This window comes from Sinocyclocheilus anshuiensis, unplaced genomic scaffold (genome assembly GCF_001515605.1).
Source record: "Sinocyclocheilus anshuiensis isolate Anshui unplaced genomic scaffold, SAMN03320099.WGS_v1.1 scaffold671, whole genome shotgun sequence".
NCBI lineage: Eukaryota > Metazoa > Chordata > Actinopteri > Cypriniformes > Cyprinidae > Sinocyclocheilus > Sinocyclocheilus anshuiensis.
In genome coordinates, this window is record NW_015551031.1 from 254,927 (window position 1) to 262,782 (window position 7,856).

The 7,856-nt window shown below is 37.1% G+C and overlaps 1 pseudogene; it reads left to right on the forward strand.

Moving 5' to 3' along the window:
* LOC107661183 (RIMS-binding protein 2-like) overlaps positions 1-7,856 on the forward strand; it is a 47,520-nt pseudogene that overhangs the window by 12,779 nt on the left and 26,885 nt on the right.

A 7,856-nucleotide genomic window follows, 5' to 3' on the forward strand; every position in this document is an offset into this window, starting at 1 on the left:
ATACGTTCTCATAGCTGGGTATTGCCCCAGTTCATCATGTATTTTCATGCTTTTAGATGCATGATGAAGGATGATGCAAGAGCTCAAGTGATTTTACTCAAGAATGATAATAGATCAAGGGTTTCTCTTTAAACATGTATGTATTATCAAAAATATGAACACATGTTCCACCTGCATTGTTACTTTTCTGCATTTCCATGAATTTTGAGGCAGCAGGTTGGAGATTTTCTAAACTGTGATTTTAGGTTTGTTGTTTTATGGGTTGTCCTGTGTCAGACTTTTAAAACTGGACAGCCAGCTTCTTCACTGCATCTCACCGATTGTCATGGTTACAGCGAATTCTGTAATTTATTGAATTACTGTTCAATAGTTATTGACATATTTAATAATACCCAATGCCCTGTGTTCTCCTTCTGGTCCTCTTACAATCCACTCAGACAGTAATGTAAATGAATGCATTATTTGCTGTTTGCAAGATTAGAATATGTCAGTCAGCACATTGTCTCAATTAATCGTGTCATCATATGCTCACTAACTTTTAAACCGGATGTTATTATGTGCAAGACCCATAATCGTCTTTGTAAATGTACATCATTAGTACTGCATTGTATATTCCCCTTGGAAATGTAAATCTTAATGTAAAGTCCTCCGTCTTTGTCTTAATTAAGTGGCCCTTTGCTTCAGGAAATTTGCAAGAGTTGTCATCCAAAGAAGAGATTCCTAATACATTATGCTAGTGTACATTCAAAGTCAGTCAGGATGTTCTCAATGCCAAACCGAACCTTGAGTCCTTTTTAGGATAGTGGGGGAAACAGGCTTAAATGACGGTACTCTAATACCCAGCTAACAAGCCATCCTGAGCTGCCTCAAAATCCATGCCGTCAAAGTGATTCAAAGTGGCCTATTTCTAGTGATAATGCACATAAATTTTGAGAGAAATAATAATTCTGAATATAGTGCTGCAGGAATGAGTACTAAAGCCTGAAAAGGAACTGCCTCCATCGTCCCAAAGTCAATAGGTTTATATGGATAAATGCCTAAAATAAGGTCTGTGGTTAACACAAGCTCAAGATATTTTCATGCTTTATTCAACGACACAAAACATGTCATTACTACCCCGCTTTTTACCCCAATTTTTTTTTATATACTTTTATGTGTCTTTAAAAAGATGATTGATAACAAGTGGCTAAATGGGACTACAGAGGTTTTCAGGGCGATTAAACTTCATCACACAGAATAGGAAAAGGCTTCTACTCGCTAGTCTGCTTTTATCGTGTTTATAATCACACTCCTGCAGACTGTTCTAGCTCAAATTTGTCAACCTGTAGATTTTAAAGAGTTGTCAGAAGCTTAATAGTGGCGATGCTGAAGTCATGCGATCATGGTGTAATTCACTTACAATCTATGGTTAGCATTTTTTTAGCAACTTCTGGCGGTTGTATTTAGCCTTCAAAATTCTTAAAAGTTGCATTCATTTGTGAAGATTATCCTGACGAACAAAAAAGGTATGAACGGTAAACCTTTGTTGGTCACAGAGCTTATTTTTTGCAATAATCCAAACCCATTGAAAAAAATTTGATTGGATTTTTTTGAGGGAACCAGGGTGATGTTAACTTCTGGGTTGGTCTGCAAAAATATGTCAAAATATGGCAGTAGTTTATAGATGGTTGCTGCGTGGCTGCTGCTTTTGCAGAACTGTCCATACAAAGAAAGTCAGTGGGGTCCAAAACAACCTTGAACCCAACAGACTTGGGTTCAAAATTGAAGGGAAAAAAGTCATACAGGTTTGGACCAACATTAGGGTGAGTAAATGATAATTTAATTTTAATTTTGGGGTGAACTATTCCTTTAAAATTTTGTTAAAAACACAGAGATTCACTGATAATCACAGCCAAACTCAGAGGCTTCTTGGCACCAAGAGTCTCGGGACGGCAGGATGCTGAGCCAAGAATAAATCAGTCACCATGTTGACATCCTGAGCACTGTAGCATCATTATCACACCCCATGCATATATCTCTGGAGTTCGCAGGAGGAAGCTTCCACCACTACATATGTGAGTTTCATGAGAAAGACAAGGAGATTAGAATACAAAGATTAAGTCTCTCTACAGCGCTTGACAATGAGCTTGAGATTTCTTTTCATTTTATTTTTTTTACCTTTAACCTGTTCTCTGTCCCTTCCCTCATTTCATACTACTTACCCTCTCGTCTTCACTGTGCTGAATGACAACCAGTTCCGTTTATGATGTTATGAGGCAAAGAGGAGGCGGGTACACGACACATGTCTATTTTGAATTCCCAGGCAGTGTACTGTACCTTTAGTTTCTCACTTCAGAGATTATCTCTCAAAACGTGTTGGAGAGTGTCCTGTATAATCCTACGCTTCCCTAGAAAACCTTTCCCAAACACGGACCCCCTCTGAGGCATCTCAGCCCCCATTTCGCATAAGACAGACGTATATAAATTGATAACGTGGTTAATGGAGTCATAATGGTATCTTATAATTATAGGGCAGGCGAAACCTGAGATTTCCTTCCCATAGAGATGCACTTCCTCCCTGTTGAAATGTACCACGTCATGGTGATTCCTTTCAGGGTGTACAGTTACACATGAACCATCTTGTATTTTCACAGTCTTGGACCATTCTCCAAGTGGAGGGAGTTTGCCGTATCCTGCGAGTTTGGTTTAACAATCAGTTGTGAATGAGTGCCAAATAGGCTGCTCATTCTCATGGTTAACGTGCTACCTGGATGAGTAGGTTTCTATAGCAACCCCAGAGTCCCCTCCCCCACTGTAAAACGCACATGAGCACGCAATGCATACCGCTTTGACTTGCCAGGAATGATACTGTCATTTTGCCAGTCGAGCAGCGCGAAGATTTACCGTACAGTGTTAATAGCTCAGATACAGTGGTGTAAAAAAGTGTTGGCCCCCTTCCCGATTTCTTATTTTTTTGCATGTTTGTCACACTTTAATGTTTCAGATCATCAAACAAATTTAAATATTAGTCAAAGATAACACAAGTAAACACAACATGCAGTTTTTAAATGAAGGTTTTTATTATTAAGGGAAAACAAAATCCAAAACGACATGGCCCTGTGTGAAAAAGTGTTTGCCCCCTAAACCTAATAACTGGTTGGGCCACCCTTAGCAGCAACAACTGCAATCAAGCGTTTGTGATAAATTGCAATGAGTCTGTTACAGCGCTGTGGAGGAATTTTGGTCCACTCATCTATGCAGAATTGTTGTAATTCAGCCACATTGGAGGGTTTTCGAGCATGAACCGCCTTTTTAAGGTCATGCCACAGCATCTCAATAGGATTCAGGTCAGGACTTTGACTAGGCCACTCCAAAGTCTTCATTTTGTTTTTCTTCAGCCATTCAGAGGTGGACTTGCTGGTAAAAAAATAAGAAATCAGGAAGGGGGCCAACACTTTTTCAGACCACTGTAAATGATCTGTGTTTTCTCGTTCATCTCATTTAATAGGAGGTGTTGTCTTGGTGTAATGAGGTTGGTTTGGGTGAAAAAGCCCTCGGTTTAGGAAAGCTCAGCTGTGCAACATGTTGACAGATGAAACGGTTGTTTCTTCCACACCACTAGGTTTGAGCTCCCAGCTGTTCCTTCTCCGCCCCTGCCTGAAGAGTCCTAATGCTACGCATCGCTGCTTTAAAACACCCATCATTAGGTGTTGCACACCCTCACACACTTGCAGAGCTTTCTTTCTGGCATACCAAGATACATTCTTTATGCTAAATGCCCTATCTGACACTGTTCTTAAAGTAATACTGCCCTCAAAAGACTGGGATGTACTGGGATTGGCCCAAGATGCTGTCAGTCATGAACAGTATCTGCTGAGAATCAGGAGAGCTCATCTATCTATTGCCTTAAATGTTTCAGACCATTCCTAGATGTTCAGGAACTCTGTAAATGTCTATTATAAAGAATGTAATGGACTGTTGACATCACATTTATAACTGAATTGTAATTTGTGCACCAATCGCATAATACATTTTTTAAATGGCTTTACCATACTTTTTGTTGTAAAAAAAAATTAGACATGACCTGAAACGTGACTTCGTAACTGATATATATACTGTATATAGTGCGTGCATCTATCCTTATCTTTTAATTTGTGTCAGGTTGTTGTTGCATTTGAGTAAATATGACATTGTCCTTGGTTAAGGTACTTTTATAGTATCTGGAATCTGCTTCAATGCAGTCCTTTTAGTTAAATGATAACATTCACTTTATCATCCATGTATTATGTTATAAAATATGTATTTTAAATCTTGTCAGTTAAATCAGTCAAGTTCTTTATTTTTTGTTTTTCATCACTCTAGGAGTCAGAGGTCAACGAGCGGAGGAAAAGGTGTCAGATCCTTGAGAGAGAAGTGAAGAATAAGACATTAGAATGTAAGACTTTGGTGAGTACAAGCTACGCAGTGCATAAAGTCATGGCTGATAATGTCAGAAAGTCATTTGTGTTCTTCTGGTGCACTCCATAAAGTGTTTTTTTGCACTTTATTTAATTTTTTTTGTAATTTTTTTTATTTTTCATTTTACTTTTGCTTTTAAAAAGGTTACTGCTAAACATTCATAATACAAGTATTTTAGTTTGTGTATTTTATTTGTCCTTTTTTAGTATTTTTGAAAATAATTTAATAATTATTTTTAAAAAATTACTGCTAAACAATCAGCAAGTTTTTATTTTATTTTATTTTATTTTATCCCCAATATTCAGATTTAAAGCATAACCCTCAACTGTCAAAGTGCTTCAGTAAATGGAAATTGACATGATGATGATGATTAGCCATTTAGTCATATCCGACTCTTAGCAATCCAATAGGCCAACTCTCGCCATGCTTTCCAATCTTCTACTTTCTTTTTCAACTGTTCAATGCCTAAGTCTGTGTCACTTCTAATGATATCAAGCCAACGTGTTTTTTGGCGGCCTCTTTTCCTTTTTCCGCTAACTATGCCAAGCATCATTGCATGTTCTAGTGAAGCTGTTCGCATAACATGGCCGAAAAAGGCAAGGCGCAGTTTTGTAATTTTGCCTTCAAGTGACATCTCTGGTTTTAAACACTTCAGGACCTCTCTGTTGGAAACCCTTGCTGTCCATGGTATCCTCAAGAGCCTTCTCCAACTCCATAACTCAAAGACCTCTATCCTCCTTCAATCGTTTTTTTTCACAGTCCAGCTTTCACATCCATATGATACATTGATATAGGAAATACAATTGCCTGGACTAGTCTACATTTGATTTTAATATTGATGTCTTTACACTTTCAGATTTGTTGCATGCTTAGCATTGCATTACGTCCTAATGATATTCAACGCTTTATTTCAGGTGTACAGTCGCCAGTTTGGTCAATCATAGATCACAAGAAGCAGAACTGCTTGACGCATTCAATTTCCTCTCCATTGATGGTTATGTTAATTGTTCCAGATCCAGCTGTAGACATTATTTTAGTCTTTTTGATGTTCAGGTGGAGTCCCATCTTTTCACTTTCCCTTTGAATTGTTATTATAAGGTGTTTCAGATCATCCCCGGTTTCTGCTAAGAAAGTTGTATCATCAGCATAACGAAGATTGTTGATATTTCTGCCTCCAATCTTCACACCTATGTCAGAATCTTCCAGACATGAATTCCTCATCATCACTTCAGTGTAAAGATTAAAAAGAAAGGGGGAGATAATACACCCTTGTCTCACACCCCTTTCAATTCTGAACCATTCTGTGTTGCCATACTGCGCTCGAACAACAGCTTCTTGTTCTGTGTAATGCGATCTTATCAGCTGGGTCAGATGAGGTGATATTCCCAATTTTTGAAGTACCTTCCATAGCTTATCATGTTCGACGCAATCAAAAGCCTTACTGTAGTCAATAAAACACATATAGATACCTTTTTGAAATTCATTACATTTTTCAATGATCCATCGCAAATTTGCTATGTGGTCACGTGTGCCACGACCTCGGCGGAAACCAGCCTGCAAATCAGGTATTTCTGTTTCTATGATTGGGAGTAGGCGTTGCAGAATGATTTTTAGAAGGATTTTGCTTATGTGAGGGATCAAGGCATTGACATACAGTACTTAATTATTAATCATTTGCATAGATTTTTCTAGCAAGGTTTGCATATTGATTTTAAAAAGTAAGGATTTAAAGTGAAAGATTTTGACAATAATCTAAGAATTCTTTCGCAGAACTTCTACAGATTTAAAAGCCTTTGGACTACATGAGAGCTACATTTTGAATATATGGTCTCACATGTGTAAAGGTCACGTAAGATACCTATGGGATGAAATTAGACTCAAAATGATTAATAGATGCACGCACAATTATCCATGTACTGCATTAATTTTATACATGTATCTTACTAACCACAAACAAATGCCTTTCAATTTGAGTCTGTGGAATTCAGGATTAAATGATTGTGCAGCGATTTGTACAAATACAGACATGTTTGCGAATAAAAATGTTCTGTTCGTGCATGTAGCAATTAAAATGTGCATTTGTGGATCAGGCGACACGAGTACATTCATTCACGTCTCTTCTGAGTCGATTCTATTTGATTAATTTGAATTTTGAGACTTTCGTTCTGCCCTTTTAGCCTTGCCCAATCCACACACACACAGCTCGCGATCCACACACAGCTGAGCCAAAGAAAATCAGCGACCACTAGATGGCACTAGCCCCACTCACATGTGCGCATTCCATTGTGTACAGTTTTATGAATGTTACATTGTGTTTTCTTTGTTTCTTTTTGGTTTGGCTATCCTCCTCTGCCCGTAGAAATACAATAAAGATGTTTTTTTTTAACTTGTTCTAACTTAACTTGTCTTAAGATAGAATAGCTTATATTAATTTTGCCAAACAAGAACTTCGTGACGGTACCTTGTTTTTTTCTCAACGGCACGTTGTCAGTTATTCCTTCCTTGTATTATTATTATTATTATTATTAAAAGGGCTATTATAGTCGCTCATTTAAGCCATTAGTAATCACACGTTTATATTTAATTAAACTATTAAATTAACTTAAATTAAACTATACTAAATGAGCATTTTATAGGCTATAGCCTATTCCACGCTCAAGCGGATCGCATAAATAGCTAGAACATATTTTATATAGGCTACTTATTACTAAACTGTTTTCTGAGTCAGTGTCGGCTGCAAAGATGAAGTTGACGATGCTGATGAACGACTTTATTCTCGATATTTAATTATTTTTATTCTCAATATTTTATTTCTACATTTTTCTGACTATTTAATATGTTTAATCTCGCATTATAGGCTAATGACTTTATTCTGGAGATGTTTTTATTTTATTTTAATTGTTTGGCCCTATAATCCTCTTTCTTACTCTCTCATTTGGCACGAATCCAAATGTTTCCATATTCACAATGTTGGCTATTTGAATTTGAATGCAACAGACTATTATTTATTAGGCCTATGTAAACCAGGCTTTGTACTTAACCCGCTTTCCAAAAAATATATATATATATCATGGTCTTCTTCACATGAAAAATCGTCCTCTTCACATGAGCAAATAGGCTATGTGCTTGGCCCGAGCTCAGGCTGAACGGCACGGATTGTACTACGGGCTGTTTTAATTAACCAGATTAACCAGTTTCTATAGTGTATCTATATGTTTGGTTGACTTTATTTTATTCGGATAATATTCAATTATATCAATTATATTTGAAAGGTGCAAAGGTTCTCTCATACTGCAGTGTGGAGATGGCTAATCAGCATCGTCTACTTCATCTTTGCATAATAATAATAATAATAATAATAGCCTACAAGGAAGGAATAACTGACACCGTGCCGTTGAATTACAGAAAGAAAGAAAAAA